The 17,818-nt window shown below is 38.4% G+C and overlaps 1 non-coding gene across 1 annotated transcript; it reads right to left on the reverse strand.

Annotated features, from left to right (window-relative positions):
- Positions 1-7,832: 7,832 nt before the first annotated feature.
- On the reverse strand, positions 7,833-7,940 carry LOC114676488 (U6 spliceosomal RNA). Its single transcript, XR_003727560.1, has one exon. It is a non-coding gene; the product is annotated as a U6 spliceosomal RNA (small nuclear RNA).
- Positions 7,941-17,818: the final 9,878 nt, after the last annotated feature.

A 17,818-nucleotide genomic window follows, 5' to 3' on the forward strand; every position in this document is an offset into this window, starting at 1 on the left:
TCCTTTTTATAGTGGTGATTTTTTTTCCTGTTTTATATTACAACCAAGGCCATTCTTTTTCCAAACTGCCTGGCAGCTGTCCGAGTTTTATGGATACTTGGGTTTCTAGAAATAAACCTTGGTTCCAAGTCCTCAATTTCTCCATCTCCACTGGCCTATTATTCACCATTTCCTCATCTCCTAAAGACACTTCCTCGTCCTTAAAATGAGAATTAATTGTACTCTGTGATTACTGTTCTTATTTTTCTCCCAAGAGTCTTATTTGATGCGGTCAGTAAGAACAGATCGAATGCTATATTAGATGGCATTTCCCTTTATAGTATATTTTTGGCTCAGTTTGAAAGAAGGGTCTACTCCATGGTTCACCATGATGTACCTTGTAGAGAAGAGTGTGTCAGAAGCCAGGCCTGAATTATGATGGGGAGTATTAATATGTTCCTGTTTATTGGCTTTGAAAAGAAAATCACTGTTCATGTGTTCATGCACCTTGACCCGTAAGGGATGGTTTCCTTAGCTTTCTGCATCTCCCTTGCTTGTTGTTCCAAGCCATGGACTCTTGCTGGTTATGCAAGTGTGCATTTCTACCTTCATTGCTCTAAAAACAGCTCCAGTTTCATCCAGTCTATTCTTATCTCTTGCTATTTACTGGCATGCTAAGCATAAACTATAGCAAACTTCTTTTTTTTCCTTGAATAATCTTTGGTTCTGCTCATTGTTTCTTGACTAATCCTTATTCCTGCTCTTGTTCCTTCATTTGCTCATGAGGTGTTGTTTCTGAAAATTCTCCTCTACGTGAAACACTGATCACCACCTCCAATTCACCAGGACTGTTCTTTCTGGTCTGAGCTGATGTGCAACTTCTGGGAAACTCTGTCAGAAAATGCAAGATGACATTGAGGCCTCTTCCAACTACATATGCTTGTATAAGACTGTAATTCTTCTGTCTGGGCACTTGTTGCAACAGATTATATTCCCCTGATTTCTTGTTAGTTTGCCCTTCACTCTACTGAGGTTGAGAGCAAGCCATCGTGTTCACAGCTGTATCCTCTGTATCTAGCAAAATCCCTACACCTTATCAGTGTTCAACAATGTTTAAATAAATGAATGAATGAAGTGATAAATGAATAAAGCCACTGTTAGCATATGGGCTTGATTTTGAATTCAAAATCATTAAAAGTCAGTATTTTTCCCAGTCCCTTGCTATATTTCCTTAACTTCACCCAAGACATACTCTTGTTACAGATACATCAAAGATCAAATATTAGCTTGGGTTTCACAGCATCTCTGTTGCTCAAGGCAGTCCCTTTATAGCGGTATCTTTCTTCCTATTTTACATTACAACTAGCCTAATAAAAATAGTACGGCAGGAGCCATTTTCTAATAGAAAGACTCCAACCGATTCATTCAGTGGCTGAGGTAGGAATACTAAGAGTAGAATAAAATTATTCAAATCCTCACTAGCCACTGGCCAAGTGACTTATTACCACTTGAATTCTTGGTTCCTCATCTGTAAAATGGGAATATTAATAGTACCTACTTCATAGAGTTGGTGTGAAGAGTCAATGCTATCTATTTGAATGAAGCATTAATAAAATAGACAAAGGTGACTGAAAAAATGACAGTCAGAGCAATGGCCTTTCACGGCAGCATGTGTTATACTGTAAATAAAAAGCTCAAATTAATGTCAGATAACTACAATACCAGGCCAGGCAGTGGGTAGGTACAGAATAAATAGTGGCTGCTATGGTAATGTGCATTCATATTAGTTTATGAATACACTTCTATGCTTGCCTTAACCCAAGGCATCAGGGAAAATGCAAGTGTGTTCTCAACTTCCGAGGGTGACAGAAAAAGGAACAACAGCCCCCACTGCCATCTCCAGTAGTCCTTGTCAAAGGACATTGCCAGCAAGTCTCAGATCCACCTCCTTGTCACCATCATCTCTTTTGATCTTGCTCATGGCAACCGCAGTGACCAAGCTCACCCTGTCACTGGGGGGATGGTGACAGGTGGCAAATGACTGTGAAGAAAAACTCTTGAGTAGAGGATGAAGATTAACACGTGCTTTACACATTTCCCTGGAGACACACGTCATCAGAGAGTTTCAGCCAACTGACATTATTCATGATCTAGTGTGAAAAATTGGTACTGAAGCCACTTTGGGCTTTGAATTTAATTTGCACTTTTTACTTTCTTTTGCAAGTTTAAGATTCTGGACCACTTTGGGGATGTTGTTTAACCTCTTTCACCCTCAAGGCAGTCGTCACAGCCAATCAAGTTGTTTTGGGTAATTAAGTACTATTGACATAGTTTTGGAAATCACCTTTAGACTTAATAATAGGGTTTTATGCTTAATTTTCGTGGACCTGGGCTCACATTAGTATTTGCTTCTTCTGTTCAAAATGTTCTGCCTGGAAGTAAAGGATAGTGTACCTGGAATGTTTTCCCTGCCTCTGTAGAAGAGTGTTCCTAGAGTTCCTGGGATTTGTTCTCTATTGGATTAACAATAAATCTGGAATTTATATAACTTTATAACAATCACAATAATGGGAATAAAAAGATGAGGAAAGCTGTTTTAGCATGCATGTTTGTATATCAATCTATACATATACACATGAATATATTGTGATTATATGAAATGTGTATATGTGCATATATATGTGTATATACCTGGATATATACACATACACACATTTATAGGCAGAATTGTAATTCAGTGTTTTAAAACAGTTGTCACCAGCTGGGTGCAGTGGCTCACGCCTGTAATCCCAGCACTTTGGGAGGCTGAGCAGGGCAGATCACAAGGTCAAGAGATCGAGACCATCTTGGCCAACATGGTGAAACCCCATCTCTACTAAAAATACAAAAATTAGCTGGGCGTGGTGGCGCGTGCCTGTAATCCCAGCTACTCAGGAGGCTGAGGCAGGAGAATCGTTTGAACTCGGGAGGCAGAGGTTACAGTGAGCTGAGATCCGTGCCACTGCACTCCAGCCTGGCGACAGAGTGAGATTCCGTCTCAAAAAAACAAAAACAACAAAAACAAAACAAAACAAAAAACAATTGTCACCTGCCAAGACATATAAATGACCTACACCAACTCTTTCAACTTGTAAATTATGTGTGGGACTGATAGTAATGCAAATGTGACCAGCTATTTTGACCTCTCCCATTCTGTCCTAGTTGATGGATCAGTCTGTCATGACATCACCCACTAGGCATTCACAGCTTTGCAAATATTCCATCACTTTGTTCTGTGTGCAAATTACAATGGTGCAATTTTAAAATTGAATTATCGGCAGGACTTTCAGATATGGCTGAGTAAGGAAGTCAGTCAATTCTTTCTCCCAAAAAAAGCATCTATAAGACTGGGAAAAATGGACAAAACCCTTTCAGTGTTCTGGAAATTAATGAATGGCATACAACAACCTGAGAAGCATTCATGCTTAAACAACCGCTGAAATTCAGGTAAGAACAGTGGGAGTCTGTGGTGTTCTGGTCTGGACTAGAGTTGCTCCCCTTCTCGGCTCAGTTGGGTTGGCATGTGCTGCTACAGTCAAAGGGAGGCTGTATTAGCATTTTTAGAGGAACACACACACACAGAGCCATATTCTATTGGTTATTTTTCTATTTTTATGTATCACTATATATCTAAAATGAGATTTATGATAAGGAGCTGGCTTACACAAGTATAGAGATTAGGAAATTCTATGATTTGCTATCTGCAAGCTCCAGACCCAGGAAAGTCAGTGGTGCAACTTGAAGTCCTGAGAGCCATGGCTGATGGTATAGATCCCAGTCAGCATCTGAAGGCCTGAGAACCAGGAGCAGGAGATATTGATGTCTCAGCTCAAGCCATCAGATAGAGTGAAATTCAACCTTCTTCTGCCTTTTTGTTCTATTCAGGCCCTTGGTGGATTGGATGACACCCACTACTTTGGGGAGAGTCATCTCCTCTACTCAGTTTACCAACTCAGATGCTCATCTTTTCCAGAAACACCCTCACAGACATAACTCGAAGTAATATTTTACCAGATATCTGGGCATACTATGGCCAAGTCAAGTTGACACATAAAACTGACCATCACAGAGGTTTGCTTGATTTGAAACAGTGGGTGATACAGTAGTGTTATTTGTAAAAGTGGTTATCTTGGTGGTCAGCAAGTGGGAGAGCGCCAATAGCTCTAGTAGCCTGAGTTTTCATTCATGTTTGGGGTAAGATGTTCAAGGCTGAGGCTGTGCACATTCACAGCAGAGACAGGAGAGAGCCTAAGCTGTTCATGTACTCCTGGTCAACCCTGAAACTTTGCACATACCCACAGACTCAAAAGGGCCTAGCAGGAAGTAAAAGTAGGAATAGATTTGAGAATAGCCTAAACTTTGAATGTCTACTCCTACTCTCTACTGTAATCAGACGATAGTAGATGTACTGGTTCAGACATTTGAGTACAATCTTTTTACAACTATTAGCTGACTACTAAGCTGTGCTCATGCAGGAGCAACTCAGAAACCTGAGCAAGGACATCAGTGACTATGTAGTGTGCAGGAGACAGATCCACAGATTTATCCAAGGAAAGTTTCTAAGTAAGTAAAACAGACAAAACAGCAACAATAAAGCCATCAGAGGGGCAAAATCAGAATCCAGAGTTGTTACAACCTATTATCTAAATGTTCAGTCTTCAACAAAATATGAGACATGCAAAGAAACAGGAAAGTATTTTTAGAAGGAAACACAGTTAATAGAAACTGTCTCTCAGTGTCCCCAGAGGTTGGATTTAGTGCACAAAAATTTCAAAGAAGCTATTATAAATACACTCAAAGCACTAAAGGAAACCATGTTTAAAGAATTAAAGGAAGGTATGACATCAATGAATCTACAAATAGGGAGTCTCGATAATGGGACAGAAATTACCAAAAAGAGTCACATGGAAATTCTAAAGTTGAGTGTAATAAATAAAAAGAATAATTCATTGGAGGGGCTCAATAGCAGATTCAAGATGTCAGAAGAAAGGATCAGTGAACTTAAAAATAGATCAATAAAAATTAATGAGAGAAAACAAGAACAAAGAAAATATGAACAGAGCCTCAGAGAACATGGAACATTAAATATACTGACATATGTTTAGAATGAAATTAATGAAAGTCCCAAAATAAAGAATACAGAGAAGGGGTTGGAAAAGATATTTGAATGAGTCATGACTGAAAACTTGCCAAAATTGACTTTATTTATTTTTAAATTTTTTGTGGGTACGTAGTAGGTGTTTATGGGTACAGGAAATGTTTTGATGCAGGTGTGCAAAGTGAAATAAGCACATCATGGAAGATGGGGTATCTATCCTCCCAAGCATTTATCCTTTGAGTTACAAACAATCCAATTACATTCTTCAAGTTATTTTTAAAATGTACAATAAAGTTATTATTTTATCATTATTATTCTGAGGCAGGGGTTTACTCTGTCATGCAGGCTGGAGTCTAGTGGTAAATTTTAGTTCACTGTAACCTCTGCCTCCCAGGCTCAAGTGTTCCTCCCACCTCCGCTTCCTAAGTAGCTGAGACCACAGGCACATGCCACCACACCCTACTACTTTTTGTATTTTTTGTAGAAATGAAGTTTCTCCATGTTGGCCAGGTTGGTCTTGAACTCCTGGGCTCAAGTGATCTGCCTGCCTTGGCCTCCCAAAGTGCTGGGATTACAGGCGTGAACATCCATGCCTGACCAATTAAATTATTATTGACTATAGTCACCCTATTTTACCATCAAATAGTAGGTTTTATTCATTTTTTTCTATTTTTTTTTTGTACTCGTTAACCATCCCCACCTCTTGCTCCTGTCACCCACTACCCTTCCCAGCCTCTGGTAACAACCATCCTTCTACTCTTCATGTCCAAGAGTTTAGTTGTTTTGGTTTTAGGTCCCACAAATGAAAACATGCAATGTTTGTCTTTTTGTGCCTGGCTTATTTCACTTAACATAATGATCTCCATTTCCATCCATGTTGTTGCAAATGACTAGATCTCATTCTTTTTGTAGCTAAATAGTAGATGTACTATTGTGTAGATGTACCATGTTTTCTTTATCCACTCATCTGTTGATGAACACTTAGGTTGCTTCCAAATCTTAGCTATTGATTCTTCCAATCCATGAACTTGGAATATTTTTTCATTTTTTGGTGTCCTCTTCAATTCTTTCATCAGTATCTTATAGTTTTCATTATAGAGATCTTTTACTTCTTTGGTTAATTTCTAGGTATTTAATTTTATGTGTGGCTGTTGTAAAAGGGATTACTTTTTAAATTTATTTTTCACATTGTTCACTGTTAGCATATACAAATGCTACTGATTTTTGTAGGTTGACTTTGTATCCTGCAAGTTTACTAAATGTGTTTAACAGTTCTAATAGATTTCCTCTGGAGTCTTTAGCTTTTTCCAAATATAAGATTATATCATCTACAAGCATAGGTAATTTTACTTCTTCATTTCCAATTTGCATGCCCTTTATGTCTTTCTCTTGTCTGATTGCTGTAGCTCAGACTACTATTACTCTGTTGAATAGCAGTGGAGACAGTGGGCATCCTTGTCATGCTCCAGATCTTAGAGGAAAAGCTTTCAGTTTTTCCCCATTCAGTATGTGAAATCTGTCATCTATGGCTTTGATTATGTTGAGGTATGTTTCTTCTATCCCCAGTTTTTTGAGAGTTGTTTTTTTTGTTTTGTTTTGTTTTTTTTGTTTTTTGAGACAGAGTCTCTCTCTGTCACCTAGGCTGGAGTGCAGTGGCACCATCTTGGCTCACTGCAAGCTCTGCCTCCCAGGTTCATGCCATTTTCCTGCTTCAGCCTCCCGAGTGGCTGGGACTACAGGCGTCCGACACCATGCCCGGCTACTTTTTTGTATTTTTAGTAGAGACGGGGTTTCACCGTGTTATCCAGGATGGTCTCTATCTCCTGACCTCGTGATCCACCCGCCTTGGCCTCCCAAAGTGCTGGGATTACAGGTGTGAGCCACCGCGCCCGGCCTTTTGAGGGTTTTTATCAGGAAGGGATGTTGAATTTTTATCAGATGGCTTTTCAGCATCAATTGAAATCATCACATGGGTTTTATCCTTCGTTTTCTTGATATAATGTATCAGATTGATTGATTTGAGCATGTTGAACCACCTTTGCATCCCAGGGATAAATCCCACTTGGTCTTGATGAATGATCTTTCTAATGTATCATTGAATTTAGTTTGCTAGTATTTTGTTGAGGATTTTTGCATCAATATTCATCAGAGATACTGGCCTGTAGTCTTTGTCATTGTTGTTGTTGTTATTGTTGTTGTTGTTGTTTTCTGAATTGTAGTCTCACTCTGTCGCCCAGGCTGGAGTGCACTGGTGCAATCTTGGCTCACTGCAACCTCTGCCTCCCAGGTTCAAGGATTCTCCTGCCTCAGCCTCCTGAGCAGGTGGGATTACAGGTCTGTGCCACCACGCCTGGTTAATTTTTTTGTATTTTTAGTAGAGATGGAGTTTCACCATGTTGGCCAGGCTGGTCTCAAACTCCTGACCTCAGGTGATCCACCTGCCTCAGCCTCCCAAAGTGCTAAGATTACAGATGTGAGCCACTGTGAACCACCATGCCTGGCTAGTTTTCGTTTTTTTTGGTGTATTTTTGTCTGGTTTTCTATCAGGGTAATAGTGGCCTCTTAGATTGAGTTTGGAAGTATTCCTTCCTCCTCTATTTTTTGGAATAGTTTGAGTAGGATAGCTATTAATTCTTCTTTAAATCTTTGGTAAAATTTAGAAGTGAAACCATCAGGTCCTGGGCTTTTCGTGACTGGGAGATTTTTTTATGGCTTCAAAAATATAGGACACTTCATTAATTTGTATGTCATCCTTGCACAGGGGCCATGCTAATCTTCCCTCTATCATCCCAAATTTTAGTGTATGTGCTACTGAAGTGAGCACCCAAATTTGATTTTAAAAACTCACATCTAACTGGTTAACAAATCCCAAACAGAATAAAGACAAGATTGTCATCTAGACACAGTACAGCCAAACTCTTGAAAGTGAAAGGCAGAAAAACTTAAGAATAGCAAGAAAAAAGTGACTTATTACATACATGGGAACACCAATGTGATTGATGGCTGGCATCTCATCTGAAACAATGGCAGCCAGAAGGCAGGGGGATGGCAGAGCCAGAGTGCTAAAGGAAAGAAAAAATACCCCACTGTATATCTAAGAAGTTATATCCAGAAAAACTACCCTTCAAAAATAAAGGCAATAAAGACATTTCAAAATAAACAAAGGTTGAGATAATTTGTTGTTAGCAGAACCGACTGTCAATAAATACTAAAGGAATCCTTCATGTTGAAAGGGCAGGACACTAGATACAACTTGAATCCATAGAAGAAATATAAAGCACCAGAAGTGATATATACGCTAATATAAGAAACTTTACAAATATATATTGCTTTTATATATATTTTATATATTCTCTTAATCTCTTTGAAAGAAAGATAAAACAGTAATTTGAACACACACAAGGAGAAGGAAATGAAGCTATTATGCTGGAGCAAAGTTTGTATATTTTATTAGAATAGGTTGTGTTAATCTGAAGTGGATTGCAATAAGTTGATTACTGTTGTAATCTCTAGAGCAGCCACTACGAAGATAACAAAAAAATTAAAATAGTTAACAGAGGAATTAAAATGATACACAAAAAACCATTTATTTAGTTCAACAGAAGGCTGTCAAGAAAGAACAGAGGAATTAAAAAGAAAATAAACATACACAAAACAAATACAATGGCAAATGTAAAACCAGCCATATCAATAATTCACTTTAACTAGGAATGATCTAAATTCCCTAATAAAAAGGCAGAGACTGTCAAGCTAGAGTTTTTTAAAAGCAAGAAAATGTCTTAAATATAAAACAAAGCACATAATTGCCAAAAGAAATTCATAAATGGGGTTTAATCAAAATTAAAAAAATTTGTGTTTCAGAGGACACCATTAGGAAAATGAAAAGACAAGCCACAGACGGAGATAAAATGTTCACAAATCATATGTCCAATGAAGAACTTGTTCACAAAATAGATGAAGAATTTTTATTCAATAAGACAACCCAATTAAAAAATAGAAAACAATTTGAATGCACAATCAACAAAGAAAATAGATAAATGGCCGATAAACGTATCAAAAGATGTTCAACATCTTGGCCAGGCATGGTGGCTCATGCCTGTAATCCCAGCACTTTGGGAGTCCGAGGCGGGCAGATCATGAGGTCAGGAGATCAAGACCATCTGGGCTAACACGGTGAAACCTGGTCTCTACAAAAAATACAAAAAAATTATCTGGGTGTGGTGGCAGGCGCCTGTAGTCCCAGTTACTCTGGAGACTGAGGCAGGAGAATGGCGTGAACCTGGGAGGTGGAGCTTGCAGTGAGCCGAGATGGCGCCACTGCACTCCAGCCTGGGCAACAGTGAGACTCTGTCTCAAAAAAAAAAAAAAAAAAAAAAAAAAAAAACCAAACAAACAGGTGTTCTTAATTATTGCCAAAATTCAAATTAAAACACATCCTTAGAATGGCTGTGATCAAAAAGACAGACAATCCTAAATGTTAGCAATATGTGGAGAAATAAAGTATCATACATTGCTGATGGGAATGTAGAATGGTAAAGCCTCTTGGGAACACAGTTTGGGAGTTTCTTAAAATGTTGAAAATAATTTACTTTATCACCCAGCAATTCTACTCATAGGAATATACTCTAAAGAAATGAAAACATATGTCCACACAAAATCATGTACACATAACAGCATTATTCATAACAGCCCCAAACAGGAAAAATCCAAATGTCCATCCAGGTAAATGGATAAGCAAACTGTGGTATATTCATGTAATAGAATACTATTAAGAAACTAAAAGGAACCTATACATACTACAACATGAATAATCCTCAAACACATTTTGCTAAGTGAGAGAAGCCAGACGCAAAAGACTAGATGTTGTACAATTCCATCCATATGAAGTATTCAGAAAAGACACATTTAGTAGAGAACAATGATTGCCTAGGGCTGGCAAAGAAAATAGGGATTAAGTGCACATAGAAATGGGGGAACTTGTGGGGGTAATGAATTGGTTTTATAATATGTAAATTACATCTCAATAAGGCTGTTTGTAAAAATATTAAATCATAAAATACTGAATTATTTTAAAAGTTTCATTAAACAATTCAGTTAAATGCTTCCAATGTTTGGATTTCTGAACATCTTTATGGTAAGATATGAGAGAAGCTTTTCGAAATGAATATTTGTAATACTTTTCTTAATTTTACTTTGGACCTATAGTTCATACATACACAGAACTATACCATGAATCAATTTTCCCAATCATTCACCTTTGTGGGATACTATTGGTCCAAAAATCTTCTGATGAATAAGTACCTTCCTTTAGGGACATGTCCTGTTAAATACCAACTAGCTCATCTTTTTTATAGTGCTACTTTGGGGAAATACTTTCAAAATATATTAATATGTAGCCTTCCTTCATAGTATATTGTTAGACTACAAATATATTCTTCCTTATAATCTGCACACTATATCACATGCCCTCATCCAACGGTGTTTGGCAGGTAGTAGTGTATGATTTGCTGACGAGTGTTGCTGTGTGTATTATACAGTAAAAGCTTTCAGCCCATGAGTATTCTCCCGTGTTATTTTGAGTTGAGTGTGTTCAGCCACCTGTGTTTATTCATCCACAGACTTTCTACCATTGTGTGTTATTGAGAAGAGTTTAGACTTATAACGGTATCAGAGGCACACAAGTGACTGTACAGGGCTTACTCCAGAGGATCAGTGAGAAAGCCTCCAGTTAGATGTAGATGCAAGACTTGCATTTAGTTAAGAATGGTTGATGTGCTTGCAGGGAAATGCTTGAGGAAATGCAGTCAAAGTTGGCAGACACTTGGAGACAGGTAGGAGTCTTTTGAACTTATCATGAACAAACCTTGCCCACCGGGATGAGTGATCAACAGTTAAATGATGGATTTCTGGGAAAGAATCTCTAGCTTGGGAAAGTTATATCTTCAAGAACTGAAGAAAATGGAAGTCACTGTGTGAGTCAGGAATGTATCCCCATGGGGATTTTCTATAACACCTCCATATAGCACATTCAGGTACTGTCCCTGTGTCTGACAAAGCCTTCCAACTGTCACCCCTGCTGAATGGCTGAGGGTGGGGGCAGCAAGCTTATATTTTACAAAGATGAGCACCCAGTGTTTCTGTCTTCAGGGACGCTGTCCTGGCCTCCTTGTGCTAAGTCTTACCCTTTGTACAGTGGGTACTCCACGTTGCAATTGGAGTGATCTTTTAAAATGAATGTTATGATAGTGTGTTTCCCTGCTCTAAACCAATGAAGGGCCCCCATTGGCCTCAGGATAATAGCCAAACTCAACAGTAAGGCCTGCACTGCCCTACCTGTCCATCTTGCCTCATCATTCACTACTCCTTGCTCCTCCAATTCCAGTCTTTTGTACATGTGGCTCCCCCTGCTTGAATCACCTTGGTACTGACCCCACACCCATCCCACTGCTCTTAAACACACACACACACAAACACACCCCTGAAGACACACAGGGTAACTCTTCCTTATTTTTCTGCCTCCCCTGATTGCTCGACAGTGTGTTACAAACCTCTGTTAAGAGCTCCTTTAGTATTTCCTGCATCCTGTTTTCTTGCACTTACCACACTTACAGCAGGCACTGCTAATTGCCTTCCCAACACCCATTCTACATTTTTCCTTGTTAGTAGAGCCCTGATTTTTCTCAGAGTAACAATGTGCTCAGTTAAAAAAAATAGTTACCTTCCCAGACTCCCTTGCAGCTGTGTGTGGTCATATGACTTAGTTATAGCCAATGACATGTAAGGAAGCCTACTGGGTCGAATTTCCAGAAAGTCATTGTTTCCATTTAAAGCAGAAGCAGGCTCAACTAGTCTGTACATTGTTTTGCCTTTGTCCTTCACATTGTCTTCTCTGCCCATTTGGAATTTGGATTTGAGCCTTAAGGAGCAGCAGACATCTTAGGAAATCAGAAATGAGGGCAAACACCAAGGATGGCAGAGCAGGAACACTGAAGGGGCCTGTGGTCTTATCAACAACAGGAAACTGCCTTAACTGTCTGGGACTGTCTACCCTTGGATTTCTGTCTCTCTCTCTCTCTCTTTTTTTTTTTTTTAAATAATTTTTATTGAGACAGAGCCTTGCTCTGTCACCCAGGCTGGAGTGCAGTGGTGTACTCATAGCTGACTGCAGCCTCTAACTCCTAGGCTCAAGCCATCTCCTATCTCAGCCTCCCAAGTAGCTGGGACTACAGGCACGTGCAACCACTCCCGGCTGGATTTCTTTTTACATGGGCATGTTTCTGTTAAATTCCTATTTTATTAATGTGTTACATGGGGCTGAACGCATTCCTAACTAATCTAGTACAACTTTTTAACTGGCTGTTTACTTAACTGACTTTATTTCTGATGAGTGGCATTCCCAGTGACTGGAATAGTACTCAGCAGGAAATTGGTGTTTAGTAAATGTCTGCTGAATCAATTATTGGTTGGATAAATGAATCAAGGTCAAAATGCATGGATTTTTCCATGATTTGTATTTATTCTCCTTAGGCATGTTTCCCATCCGAGGGGTGGCAGGGAGGTGTCTCAGTATTCCCTAAGAATTTTTGATATACTCTTCAGAGCAAAGTTTCTCAGCCTGGGCTTAATGGACATCTGGGGCCAGATAGTTCTTCCTCATGAGTGAGGGAATGTGCTCTGCAATGTTCAATGTCCAGCAGCATCTCTGGTCACTACCTACTAGATGCCAGTAGCACTCCTGCCCCTCTCCAGTTGTGACAAACAATAATGTGTCCAGAGATTGCCAGGTGTCCCCTGGGTGGCAAAATTGCTCCTGGATGAGAACTACTATTCTAGAGAAGAGATCCTGAAGCTGAGTTCTATGAACTATTGGGTAGGACATGTATGCATGCACCCCCTAAAATAATGTGAAAATGTTGTTATGTATACATGCATTGCTTTGGGGAGAGGGCCTACAACTTTCATTATATTCTCCAGGAGGCCAATGGCTCAGCCAGGTTAAAAGCCATTGCTCTAGAATTTTCAAGCTGCTTTTCAACTATTCACCATGTTTCCCTTTAACCTCCTATATACCTTGAAGTTAATAGGCAGAGAGGCTGATTAAGAGCACTGCTTAATGACTATGCAAGTTTTAATCAAGTGTTCAAGTCTAATAAACTAGAATTGCTATGAGGCCCACAAAACAAGCCTTTTGATATTTTCGAGAGCTGCTATAAATATGGAAATTGAGGATGGTATTCTTGTGCCTTATAATCTAACAATCAATCCACCTAACAAAGGAGAATCAAATTGCAGTTTTGAAACTCTAAATGCAGTAGTAATTGGATGAAAAGTAGGAAGAGAAACTCTCATAAACATATGACTTAAAAATGGTCTCAAGTGAATATATACCGGCAGGAAAATTTGAATTATAAAAAAGAAATAAGATGGATGTAAGCCTGACTGAACTGAATTTAATGGTCGATGTTCTCACTTACTTAATCACATAATGCCACTACTTGGGACTCTATATTACTGAAGCAAATCATTTGTTGCATCCAAAGGGAGCCATAATAATGCAAAATGTGCCATGAAATACCCAATTAAATTATTTTAACACATTGGAGATTGTGGGCCAGTGCATGTGTCCTAGTCATCCCTCAGCCTGACAGTCTGTAGGGTCTGATCTGTGTTTAATATCTGGTTTGTATTTCTCCACTCTGGCGCGTGTGTGTGTGTGCGCGCGCGCGTGCGCGCGCATATGCATGTGTACGTGGGTATTCACTGCTCAGCTCTAGCTCAGAAGATGTTTGAGTACAGCACATCTGGGAATATAAGGAATAAAAATAATCTATAAATAAGACAGTCACTTCCCTGAGCACTCCTAGGGGAAGCTGGGAACATAGCATAAGTGGAACTCGGAAATGAGGTTTCCTGAACTTTCTACCATGGCAGAAGCTTATTACAAGTGAATCTGCCAGGGACATGTATCTTGCTAAGTGATAAAATAGGGTTGTCTGCTGGAAACAAATATTTCAGTTGCTTGCATTAGTTTGAGTCAGGGATGGGGGAGAATGTACAAAACTCTCCTTTTCACCTGTAAATTGCCTTAATTCTAATTATTCTATATTACAACTAAGGATGTATGTAAATGAACCACATATAGTTTAAATATATGTTTTTTGAATATAAAAGTCACACGTATTTATTATATAAAAATATAAAAAAGAAAATGAGAATTTTCTAGGACATTACCACCAAAAGACAACCACTCAATGTATTTCCTTTTCATCTGTGCCAGAATCTAAAAAACTTAAAAAATTTTTTTATTAATACAGAAAGCTGTGATAATAGCATGCAATGCTTGGGTACAGAGATAGTAACTATTCATTTTTGAATATAAATGTTCCTGTTTATTCCCCCCAAAGACCCTTGCACACATACATATATGTAAATGAGATGTTGTCCACCTAATATTCTATCATGGATATCTTTCCAAGCCAATAATCAGGTCCATGTTTGCACAACAAAGCTTTATTGTTTTCATATAAAAAAGCCTGTTGGTCGCGGGCGGTGGCTCACGCCTATAGTCCCAGCATTTTTGAGACGGAGTCTCGCTCAGTCGCCCAGGCTGGAGTGCAGTGGCCGGATCTCAGCTCACTGCAAGCTCCGCCTCCCGGGTTCACGCCATTCTCCTGCCTCAGCCTCCCGAGTAGCTGGGACTACAGGCGCCGCCACCTCGCCCGGCTAGTTTTTTTTGTATTTTTTAGTAGAGACGGGGTTTCACCATGTTAGCCAGGATGGTCTCGATCTCCTGACCTCATGATCCGCCAGTCTCGGCCTCCCAAAGTGCTGGGATTACAGGCTTGAGCCACCGCGCCCGGCCATCCCATCTCTACTAAAAATACAAAAACTAGCCGTGTGTGGTGGCAGGTGCCTGTAATCCCAGCTACTAGGGAGGCTGAGGCAGGAGACTCGCTTGAACCTGGGAGGTAGAGGTTGCAGTAAGCTGAGATGGTGCCACTGCACTCCAGCCTGGGTGACAGAGTGAGACTCCATCTCAAAAAAAAAAAAGAAAAAAGAAGAAGGATAAAAGCCTGCTGGGGGAGGTGGGAAGAGAGGGGACATGTAGATAGGTTCAGAAAAGAGAATAATAATACCTCAGGCCCACCATTCACATTAACATTATGCACATTGAAAAACACATATATGTCCATTTATTGGATTTTACAGAAATGGGATTCGACCTAACTATTCTAGAGAGCCAGCTGTCATGTGCTCTGTGCTTTTATGCAAATTTTAAAAGGTGCCCTCTTCCTGGTGTATACAGCTCTCATCTGCCTCCCTGGGTTTGTGCAAGATTCAAGCTGCTCAAATATAGGCGGCACCTCTGCTGTTTCCTAATTTGATCTTTTCAGTTAGCAATGTGTGGAACACATCTATTATCATATATGGAGGTACTACTACTGCCACCACCATATCCACATCACTACTACAAGAGGGAACACTTAATTACAGTGCTTATCTCACTCTAGGTACTGTTCTGAGAGTTTTAGAAGTCCTTAAACAACTATGTAGTAGGTACTATTATTTCTCCATTTTATAGATGGAAGGAATGAGACATACAGAAATTAAGTCACTTGTCCAAAGTCATCCAGCTAGTGAGCAGCAGGACTAGGATTTGAACGCGGCAGTCTAGTTTCTGAGTCTGTGTTTTTAGCTACTCTGCAATTCTAATTAATCTCTTTTTGGCAATGTCTTCCCCCCCCCCCCCGCTTTTTAAAACAATGTTACAGTGAACATTTTTCCTTAGGATAATTTTCCACTTAGTTTTTATTTAATAAACACTATTAAATAACACCAAATGCCTGACACTGCTCTAAGTACTTTATAAAAATTAATTCACTTAATTCTCATAACAATGCTAGGAGTCAGGATTTATTACAAACTTCATACTGTATGTGAGCCACAGAGAGGGTAACTAGAACAAATGCCAGAGCTGGGATGACAGTCTGGGCACTTTGGCTAAAGGGTCTTTCCTTAACCATCAACTTATATAGCTTCTTCCTCTCTTCAAGAAGCAAGGAAGCATCATGGACCATTATTTGGAGATAAAACTACCAGGTTGTATGGAAGAAAGAGTATACCAACATATATGTATTCTCTTTTGTTCTAGTGATCTTTTTCTATGCATATGAAAATATAATTAAGATTATACTGAATACCCAAATTTATCCAATAATTAATTTCCTTATTAAAAATTATTTAGAAACTAAGATAAAAATTAAATTTCTAATGATAAACCATCCAGAGATAATGGTTAATATTTGCAATAGGCTTTACAGTATTTTTTATGGAAGTATAAATATACACACATTAAATGTAAAATTGCTATCCTTCTTGCAATGAAAATGAGTTTTGACATTAAATAGACTGTAAAACTATAGATTTTATTGCAGCCAGAACAGTGAATTATAAAGGTGAATTATAGTATATTTAACAAGCCAATTATTGAAACAGGTTACTTCCAGGTTTAGGTTTTTTGCTGGAAAAAACAGTGATGAACCCCTTCATACATTATTCTCGGTGTGACTTTCTATTAAGGTAGATTCCTGGAAGAGAAATAATTAGGTCAAAGACTATAAATATTTCAGGGCTTTAGAGATATAACTTTTAGTTAGCTTGCAACATAGTCATTTTTTCTAATTTGCTAAAAACTATTCACAAGTACCATTTTACTCTTTGAATAATATACAGGTATATAGTTACTGTACCTTACTTAACCATTTTGCTCCAGTTTTAGACTGCTGTTGATAATTTAAAGTTAATATCCCCTTTTGATAACTATTAATACCTTACACCTCCTTTAACGTAATTTTTAGACAGTATTTGAATCATTGATAATTTTAGGAATAAAAAATCATTTTGATTTTGAAAAATTATTTCCCAGCCTGAAAATTTTCCTTTAGCATTTCTTGGAGTTCAGGTCTGATGGCGACAAATTCTTTTAATTTTCTTACATCTGAAAATGTTTTTATTTTGTCATCAAATTTTTTTTTACTATATATGCCAAAGTGAATACTTGTCTTCATTCTTGAAAGATATTTTAGGTGGATATAGAACTTTCTTTGGACAGTTGTGTGTGTGTGTGTGTGTGTGTGTGTTTTAAATTCAGGACTTTACAGATGTTGTTCCACTGTCTTCTGGTCTCCATAGTTGCTGATGAGGAGTCTGTGATAATGTTGCTCCCTTGTATGTAATGTGTCATTTTCCTCTGGCTGCTTTCAAGATTTTCTCCTTATTTTTGGCTCGCAGCAGTTTTGTTATGATGTGATAGGCATAATTTTCTTTGTGTTTATGCTGCTCGAGATTTGCTTAGTTTTGTAAAGGTGTAAATATATAATTTTAACCAAATGAGGGAAAATTTGAATTATATGTATTAAAATATTTTTCTACCCATCTTTTTCTTTGTCTCTCTTTCCCTCCCTCTCTCTTATTTCCTTCTAAGACTATAATTATACAAAAGCTAGACAATATGTTGTTATTTCAAAGTTCTCTGAGGCTCTGTATATTTTTCTTTAGATTTGATAATTTCTTTTGATCTAAAATTTCACAAAGTCTTTCCTCTGCCATCTCCATTTTCTGTTAAGCCCCTGTACTGACTTTCATTTTTATTTTATTTATTTATTTTTTTTGAGACAGGCTGGAGTGCAGTGGCACATTCTT

This window comes from Macaca mulatta, chromosome 2 (genome assembly GCF_049350105.2).
Source record: "Macaca mulatta isolate MMU2019108-1 chromosome 2, T2T-MMU8v2.0, whole genome shotgun sequence".
Lineage (NCBI taxonomy): Eukaryota > Metazoa > Chordata > Mammalia > Primates > Cercopithecidae > Macaca > Macaca mulatta.